General features: G+C 47.6%; 1 long non-coding RNA gene across 1 annotated transcript; it reads left to right on the top strand.

Annotated features, from left to right (window-relative positions):
• Positions 1-223: 223 nt before the first annotated feature.
• LOC144323022 (uncharacterized) lies at positions 224-2,347 on the top strand. The gene is made up of 3 exons (XR_013388580.1): positions 224-506; positions 598-675; positions 2,161-2,347. It is a non-coding gene; the product is annotated as an uncharacterized LOC144323022 (long non-coding RNA).
• Positions 2,348-9,763: the final 7,416 nt, after the last annotated feature.

The raw sequence follows: 9,763 nt of genomic DNA, 5'->3' as shown, positions 1-9,763 counted from the left end.
GCCTGGGTGGGTCGTGTCAGCCTGCTCCACCCCACCACTCCCTTCCCTCTCCTTCTTGACCTTGTACCTTTCGATTGTTCTCACTCTCTGGAGGAAATGGATCCCAGGGATGAGTTTGCAAACAACTCAATCATTTTTCTCTGGGACAGAAGTTCCTCCCCCAGACTCTGCTGTCCTTGAAGGAGCAGGGCTGGAAGTTGAGAGAGCCACTTGCTAGGGGCTGTCTGTTACGAATACTTGAGGCCAGCAGCCAGGACTGTGCCTATTTAGAATTAGGGTTTGGGTAGCGGCAGAAAGATTGCCCTGCTCAATCCTCTCTTCTCCTTTGCTGTGACAATGAAAAACTCCACCATGACTTATCTCCCCTTTGGTTAAGCAGCAGCCTTGTTATCACCCTCAACCCTGGCTGCAAAGGTCTCACCAGCACCAGAGCACAGGGATCATAACTGCTTGGGAATCCAGAAGAAGACACAGACATTTCTTCTTCCTCCCATATGGCTTTTTAGGTAATGCTGCATCTCTCTTTGAAGCTTGGGTGTCTGGAGCCCCCTCTTCTAGAGTTTTATTTCTCTTCTCTGTTCTACCCTCTTCTCCCAGGATCCTGCATTTATTCTGAGCATCTCGGGCTCGAAGCGGCATTTTTGGTGTCCTGTTGCCTCCCTCCCCATCCCTCAGGTTGGTGTATTAGTCAGGGTTTTCCAGAGAAAACCCAACCAATAGCATATAGACAGATGGGCAGAGATAGATATAGACACAGCCACATATATTAAGATATATAATATATATAGTAAAATTTATCCCTTTTTGGACCTACAGGGTAATGAGTTATGACAACTGCTTATACTTGGGTAACCACCATAACTGAAATACAAGACATCTTCATCTCTCTGAAAACTACCCTGAGTCCCCACAGAGACAATCCTGTCCAGAGGAAGGCTCTGTCTTTTACTGTGCAAATGCCCCCTAAGAAGGCCACATTAGTGAATTTTTTATTGTCTTCTAGATGGGAGGTCCTGGGGGTGTGCTGGCTGAGGATGGAGTGGCTGGTAGAAACTAAAACAGTCTCAGTGACAAAGTTCTGGTTGGGGTGACAGGGGACTGAGATCTGGGTCCAGAGGGGAGCCGGGAGAAGCATCCACTCCAGGGAGTGAAACAGAGCTGGGTGTGGATGGTGCGGAGTCATGCAAAACCAGAAATCAAGATGCAGGAACTCAGCATCTGATGCCGGTTCTTTGGGCTGGGCCCTCATCAGAGTCACCTGACTGCAGCGGTGTGGGCTGAGATCAAGAAAGTACACGGAAGGGGGAGGTCGGATGCCCTGCAGATGTGCCGATTTCAGGATGTGCATATGTGTGTCCGTGTGCATGTGTGTGTGCATGTGCGTGTGCATGTGCGTGTGTGTTCAGAGACTGTGTGGCAGGTATTTCTCTGTCTGCAGATAGGCAGCTGCCCCGCATCCAAGGTGGGGGGAACTGGGGGCCTCTGCTGCCTGTGCCCGCAGGAGCCCCCTGCCACCTCAGCAGCAAGCCGGCTGAGCAGCGATTGCCGAGGGTTGAGATGGTGTCAGCCATCGTCACCCCCGGCTGGGGCAACTGCACATTCTTAGACGCTCTATGTCATGGAAAGAAAGGTGACGTGCTCTGTCTGCCCTGCTCTGCTCTCCCCAAACATTACCACTCCAGCAACAAAGTGGGGACATGTGGTGAGAAACTCTCTCTCCTCCTGGAGGGTGGGGAGAGTCCGATCCCGGAGGCCGTGGTGATACTACCTTTGAGGAATTTTTGGAATCACCGTGGGGCAGAAGCAGCTGCTGACCACCTTCTGCACCTGGTGCTCAGGGAGCCGGTCCCAGGAGGGGGAGGCTGCAGGGGCGGGCGGCGCACTTTCCTTCCCGTTAGCTGTTTGCTTCATGGACGAACATATTCCGACATCCAGCCTCCCCATGAGCCTCTGTTAGAGAGAGAACAGTGGGGAACGTGGGCAAGGTCTCTGTCCTCACTAGCCAAGAGCCTGGCAGGTCCTGGGGGGTGCAGCCCCCTGAGGGGCTCCAGGTGCGGGGTGTGCTGGGGGGGGGAGCGAGGCCTACCATGGCTCCGAGTATGACCTCCCCGTGCCAGTGCCCTTTGTGAAATGACTATCTCGGTCTGTCCTCTTTCTTAGAACCCTGCTCTTGCCATGTGAACACGCTTGGCCTAGTGTCATAGTGGAGAGGAGCTCATTTGTCCAAGTTAAAGCCGTTCCAGACCAGATGACAGCAGCTGATTCCAAAACACACGAGGAAGTGGAGCCAGGGCGCGGCCTTCCCTCTCCACAGCTGGCCACCTTCCCGGGACGAAGGCCGATCAGGAGCCACGGGGCCACTCAGCTCACCTAAATATTTTTGCTCACGCATGAGCAAAAATAAAACTTTATGCTTTGAGCGTCTGAGTTTTGCAGTTGTTTGTTATGGAGCAAGTGCTAACTGACGAAGTGTGGAGGGCACAAGTCCTGCCTCTGAGAAACGCACTGTCCAGTGACTGCCCAGAAACTCTTCATTCCTTATGGAGATGTGACTTGTCTAGAAGCAGGACAGCACAGGGGCTAAAGCCGTGGTAGAACTGAGTTTGAATCCTGCTTTTGCCGCCTATCAGTTGTGTCAACTCAGTCTCAGTTTCCTCATCTGTAAACGGCTGTAATGATGGTATCTCCGCAGGCAGTATCTATTGGTGCTCTGCTTCCGGAGAATCCTTCTACACCCTCTTCGACCTATTAGCATTGGAACCCAGTGAGTCCCTTTTCTGGGAGTCCCTTGCCACCAGTGGCTTCCTGGTGGGGCCTTGCCAAAGGACCTGTTGGGGGGAAGCTAGAGGTGGGAGAAACACGTCGTCTGCCCCCAGAGGGGCCTCCAGCAGCCACAGCGGGCTTCTGAGGCCACTTGACTGTGGACAGTGGTGACTCCGCTGGCATTGCTGGCCGCTGCAGTAGCGTTGGTGGGATTGTGACTCCAGTCCAGGATGAGCAGCAGCTTTCTGATTCCTAAGTAACAAATATCTGCTCCCCTTTACTCTTCCAGCTTTCCAACACCTTCAAAACCAGTTCTCTGCTTTAATTTGCTTTCTACTCGAAACGCTTAAAGTGGCTTCTGAAAGAGACTCACAAAAGCCCCTGAAAGGGTGTAAGTACTCAAGCAATGGGAGCTGAGATAGAGAGCAAATTCGACCCTAAAGAGAACTGGTCATGGATCATGGAGCTCCAGGATGCTGATATTCTTACCATGAGGTTGGAAACCTGTCTTATGATAGGAAATATTGGGACGAATGAAAATCTATGGAAAATAAGGCCCCAGGGGAGTTGGGTCAGGCTCTACCCCTGTCATCTGGTGCTCAGAGCCCATCTCCTTACTTGGTTAATGCTAGCTTCTCTTCCCCCATTCTACTCTCAAGGATGGGGGCCCATACATGGAAACAAAAGCCCATCTTAATGGTTGGCTATATCCTTGTTGGGCTGTTGGGACTTTGCCACCCCCGTTGAGGTGGTGGCTAGAAATTAGGAAGTGGGCATCACCTGCTGGTTTAGAGAACAGCTTCAGTTTGGAGCAGGGAGGGAAGGTGTAGGGAAGGAGTGTAGAGAAGCTACTATGCTGCCACACACTGGGAAGACTTAAATCTGTTCTGGTGCATGTTTCTGGTGCATTGTGACTTCTAGTACATTCTAGTGCATTCTAGAGCATCTGAGGCATCTTTATCTTTGTCTCTTGTCTTTCATTTTAGCACATGGTTCTGTTAATGGAAGAGATAGATGCGTGGTTAGTGTGTCTTTTCATTCTGTGCCAATGGTCACAATGATGTTGGATTTTTGCTATTTGGATCTTGATTTTGGCCTTATTGTGGATTGTCTTGGTGTAGACAGAGATGAGATGAGGCTCAGACTCTGGACCTCAAGCACTTTGAAATAACTGTCCTTCTCAATCTGTACATTACTGCACATTATAATTGCTTGAAAAAAAATATGTCCATACTTGAGCCCAGGGCCAGAGATTCAATAAGTCAGGCATGGGATCTGAGCTTCAGTATTAAAAAAAAAAAAATCCACCTGAGGGGATTTTAATGTACTGGTGAGGTCAGAACTAATCTGCTAAACCTTGACCCTTATTTTAAGAATGAGTGGCGGATCCCAATTTCCCCTCTCCCTGCTGAGGAAGATGACATTTTCCCTGGAAGACCAGCCTCACCTTGCTTTCCCTTCCTCCAATGCCTCCAACTTCCTAAAATACCTCATCTCCAGAAACTCTGCCAAAAGCCCCTGATGACAACTTGTCCCGAAAATAAAGGATGTCTTTTACTTTCCAGTTAGTAATACTAATAACAGCTACCATCACTGAGAGCTCTCCATGTATCAGACATGCTTACAAGTTCTTTCTGTGTATTAATCCATTTGACCTGCAGGGTGACCCTACAAATGCCATAGGATGGTTGTAAATGCAGGCCCTGGAGCCCCAAGTCCTGTATGTGAGTCCTGACTTTGCCCATGTACATCTATGTGACCTTGAGCAAGTTGCTTACCCTCTCTGTGCCTCCGGTCCCTATGGATAATAAAAGCATCCACTTCAGAGAATTGTTGTAAGGACTAAATGAATTAAGTCATGAAACTCCTCAGAAAAATGCCTGGACACTTGACACATAGAAAGTCCAATATAAGTGTCAGTGAGTATTTTCACTGCTACTCTGAAGACAAATTAATGGAGGTGTTGAGAGGTTAAGGAACTTTACCAAAGTTCCACAGCTAGTAAATGATCGTGACCCTATTTGTATAGTACATCACAGTTAAAATCTTGTCTCGATTGGTGCTTAGAGCAGCCTGATGAGATCAGTTGCTATTATTATATGGGTGAGGACCCTGAGACTCAGACAGGGGAATTAACTTGCTCAGGACCACACCGCTGACTTGTGGCAGAGCAGGAAGTCTGATTTGGCGTGGTTTCTTTATGCGGTGGGACCAACCCACAGCCTCTCCCAGAGCTGCTGCTGTGGCAGCCTAGCATAATGGCAGAACTCGCGGGCTTTCTCCTGATTGCAGCCTTATGGCTGAGCCCTCACACATTGCCCAACATCCTGACAGTCATCTGGTCTCATTACTCTTCTCTCATCTCTGTCTCTCCTCACCCTTAGGCACCAATGTTGAACCCTGTATGCCTGGCAGCAGACTCCCCCTCCACCTCATCTTCTCCTCTCTTGGCTCCACAGAGGAGCCCACTGGTGTAGCTTCCCTGGGCCACAGCTTCCCAAGGTTCACCTACAGTCTTGACCCTTTGACCCTGGTTCCAGCCCTCTCTCCCCTACAGCAAGAGAAGGCTCCTAGGGGTTGGCTCTCCTGTGCCATTTCTGAGTGATTGGTAGGGGTTGCCTGGGTGGAGTTCTGTGTTAAAAAGGATTCTGAGGCCAGGTCTTGGCTCGGTGGCAGAGCGCTGTGATTGCTGTACCGAGTGTGCCCCAGGTGCAGGAAAGGGGAGTGGCAGCGTGCGAGGCCTGTGTGTTGGCCGTCGAAATCCTATCCTGCATTAGTTTATTGTGAATATGGAGTGTCTGTGCTTACTCAGACTCTCTTCCTCTAGGTCTAAGCTTTGGTGTCGCATCTACCAGGAAGCTTTCCCTGGGGTCCCGAGTCCAGCCAAATTCCTTGCTCCTGTGCTCCTGAAGCTGTAAGTGGCTGCTGGTGTGTACTTGCCGTGGACTTGTAGCTCCGTGAGCAAAGACCATAAGTAGCTGCTTCACTGTTGTTTGCCAGCACTTTAGAATTCTGCAGAGCAGATACTAAGCGTTAAATGAATGTACGATGAATGAATGCGTGCAAGAATGACGGAATCATGGAGTAGAGTTTGGCAATGCTTTCCGTGCCTCTATCTGAGGCCTGGTTTCTCACTGAGCAAGGCTATCTCTGTTCAGTGTTAGCCAGCTTAAGATTCCTGACCTTCTGGAGGATTAAGAAGCACCTAGTGCCCAAAGTAGCTCCTTGTAGCAGCAATTCTCTCTTCATCCATCCTCCCATCCCCTAGTTCAAGCCATCATCCAATATTTGAGGCAGCAAAAATGATTGCAACAGTGTTCTAGCATTTCACAAACTGCTTTACAGGGAGGAGAACAACACGGCAATGTCTGTACCATGGAATTTTATTTTCCTGAGAGCACTTACCAGAGGCTAGTTGTGGAAAGAGTGGGTCTGCTGGACAACTCTGCAGCTTGGGAGAGGGGGGTCTGCTGAGAAACAGCTAATGAAGAGAGGCAAGCAAGGCACTTCTCATTTCTTGCAGAGGGGAGGGAAGGGAGTGGAGGAATGATATAGATCTTTCCAGGTAGGGATTTTATGGAGTGGCTCAGAGATTAGTGCATCTGGACATTCATTCATTCATTTCTTCGTTCATCCACTTGCCACCTCTTTTGAGCACCCACTATGTGCTGGGCACCTGCTAGGCACTGCTGTTATCATGGGGAACAAAGCAAGCATCATTTCTGCCCCATGCAGCTTATACTCCAGGCAGGTGGACGTCATTGTGAGGGACAGAGGTGGTGAGGACTTTCCCAGGAGATGCACAGGTGGCAGGGTGGGTACCAGGGAGGTACTGGAAGGTACTGGAAGCCAGGCAGGAGCTGTGGCCACCTCTGGCTGTTCAACATCCTCTCCCCCATTTCTAGTTTGAGCATTCTGAGTCCCAGCAGGGGAATCATCCCTCCCTGCCGTTGTGCAGTCAAAGTGAGTTAAATCAAAGTGCCTGCCCCTCCCCAGCCACTCAGATCAGATCCTCTGTCTCCCGGAACTTTGAACTTTGAACTCAGTGATGTAAAAAACTTAACAGTTGGGGTGCACTAATGCCAGTAGCAGAGGCCTGCTGAGGCTCTGAGCCATTTTTGCTGCTTAGACCCCAACAACTATACTGGCGCCTGCCCTTTTCTGAGAACAAATCACCAGTGTTTCCTTTGATTCTGTGAATTGTCTGATAAACTTCAGATAAACCCCTTTCCTGTATATTCTAGCCACAGCCAACTTCTGTTGCTTGCCACCAAAGAGCTCTACTTGATTTGGTTGCCTTCCTGGGCCCTGCTAAGTGGTACCATGTGTCAATTTCAAGGACTCTGGTGATGCCAGCCCCATGTAGGGCTTCTAGACACTTCTCTCAATATATGTGTTTTGAAAACTCCATACACTTTACAGTAGATAATTTCCTTCCCCCCCCCCCCCCGGAATTGTGCTTTAGTGTAAGGATTAGCAAAATGCTCCTGTAAAGGGCCAGAAGATACATATTTCAGATTGTGTGAGCTCTATCATATATTAATTTTTTTATGCTGAGGAACAGTTTATCACAAACTTAGCAGCTTTAGACAACATGCATTTACCATCCCGCCAGTTGAGCAGGGCATGACGTAGCTGGATCTTCTGTTCTCATAAAGCTATAGTCAAGTCTGTGAGTGGGCTGCATCCTCATCTGGAATCTCAACTTGGAAACTAGTTCACATGGTTGTTGGCAGAAATAAGTTCTTTGTAGCCATAGGACTGAGGCCTCAGGTCCCAAGACCACCTGTAGTACCCTGCCATGTGGCCCTCTTCATAGGCAGCTCACATCGTTGCAACTTGCCTCTTCAAGGCTGGTAGGAGAATCTCCCACTCTGCTAAAATAGTCTTAAAATGTAGTTGAGGGAGTGATGTCCCAGCACCTTTGCCATAATCTCTGATCAGAAACAAACCATGGGCTCCCCCCAGATTCAAGGAGAAGGTATTATACAAGGTTATAACTCATGGGGCATGGGGTCACCTTAGGGTGTGTTGGCTTTGTAAAATCTGTTACAACTGTTAAACTCTGCCTTGGTAGTTCAGAAGCAGCTATAGACAATATCCTAACCATTAGCACAGCTGTGTTCCAATAAAACTTTATTTTACAAAACCAGGCTGAGGGCTAGGTTTGGCTCACAGATTATAGTTTGCCAATCCCTGATTTTTAGAGTAATACTGTTGGCCTGCACCAAAAGATTTTCCATAAGAATATTATTTACTACCTCATTTAATATTTTCTTTATGATAAATCTGGGAATGAATTTATTTCTGGTAGCTTTGTTTTTCTTGAGCAACTGGCTGGTTTTAATCTCATGAACATTATTATTTGTAAACAAAAACAATCTACTGAAGTAAAATATACTGGTAAAAAATGTTTTGAACACTGTGGTTTGTATATTTGATTAGGTTTCCTTTTTCCCTTTGGCTGCTAGAAATATCAGAGCCTAAGTATAACCATCCATATCAAGTGTAAAGGATTTCACATTATGTAATTTCTGAATTTGCCTCATTCCTGGCTCAATGTAATGTTTTAATCTTGATTCCTCTTCTTTCACACTGACATAATTCATGTCATCTTGCTGCACCATTTGTGTCTAAATCTTTACTGTATAAGGTGGAGGAAATCTTTTATGAAGGAATAAATAATTGTCCCTTAGCATGTATGGTGCATTAGAATATGAGTAACCCTTTTATTCAAAGTATGGCAAATAGTAATTCAGTGGATGAACATTCAAGTTCTCTTGTGTTATTAAACCCAAGGAGAACGTTGAAAAATTCTACAGAGAATATTTTTGGTTTCTTTTAGTTCATTCCAAGCTTGGGCTTAGAAGAGAATATTAATACCAGCTCATGGGCATTGAAGGCTGTATTGGGTGCACCTGAGTGGGGCTGGGCTGGGCTAGCCAGCATGCTAATTCTGGCTTAGCATTTCTGTACCCATGAGATCACAAGCTACATCCTATAAGGGTGCCATTGTGTGTGGCACCATGGTGGTGATTTCACTGCTGGGCAGTCTCACTCCAAGATTTCTTATGGCCTGGGGAAAGCAGCTGTAGAATGGTTCTTCAGTGAAATCATCAGGTCCAAACTGCAGCTGTCAGCCTCACCCTGTACACCCAGGTTCCAGCCTCATCTCCTGGGGTGGAGGTGGTAAGGGGTAAGCAGGCTGCCTTAGTCAGCAGTGGTGATGCTGGGCAGCTGGCCTGAGGTAGCTTCGCTCAGATGATCTTCCTTGAGAAACCTGGCCCTTTCCATAGAGTTAAATAATGAGAACAGCTTTCTGAGACAAAAGGACTTCAGTTACTCTCCTCCTTCTGAGCTATGGATGCTCTGGAATCTTGGGACTTTTCTTAGAGGTGATGTGTTCATGACTGAAATGTCTCCTGAATTGTCTGGCACAGTGCTTGATACATAGTAAGAATGAAACCAAATGAACTAATGTAGGGAAGCATATATTACAGGGCTCCTGGCAGACAGTTTCTTTGATCCAGCAAATATGTACTAATTTGCCTAGAGAGCCAGTATGGCATAATGATTAAGAGCAAGAGTTCTGGAGCCAGGCTGCCTGGTTCAAATCTTGCCTCTGATCCCAGACACATTACCTGACTTCTCTGTGTTTTCTTATATGTAAAATGAGGATTGAAGCAGATGTGAATTCTCTGTTATGTCCCTGCTTTTTCTCTTAATTTGCTCTCCCAGGGGAAGCTAGCTGCCTTGTCATGAAGACTCAAGCAACCTAATGAAGACATGCATGTGGAAAATCTGAGGCCTTCTGTCAACAGCTATGTGAATGAACCGTCTTGGAAGTGGATCCTCCAGCCCTGGTCAAGCCTTCAGATGACAGCAGTCCACACCAACATCTGGATTATAACCTTAGGAAAGACTCCGAGTTAGAATTGTACAGTTAACATACTCCTGGTTTCCTAATGCTCAGAAAATGTGTGAGATGATAAATGTTGTT

Source organism: Canis aureus, chromosome 11 (assembly GCF_053574225.1).
Source record: "Canis aureus isolate CA01 chromosome 11, VMU_Caureus_v.1.0, whole genome shotgun sequence".
Taxonomy (NCBI): domain Eukaryota; kingdom Metazoa; phylum Chordata; class Mammalia; order Carnivora; family Canidae; genus Canis; species Canis aureus.
The sequence above is the reverse complement of the archived record's forward strand: the minus strand, read 5'-3'. Positions and strand labels throughout refer to the sequence as shown.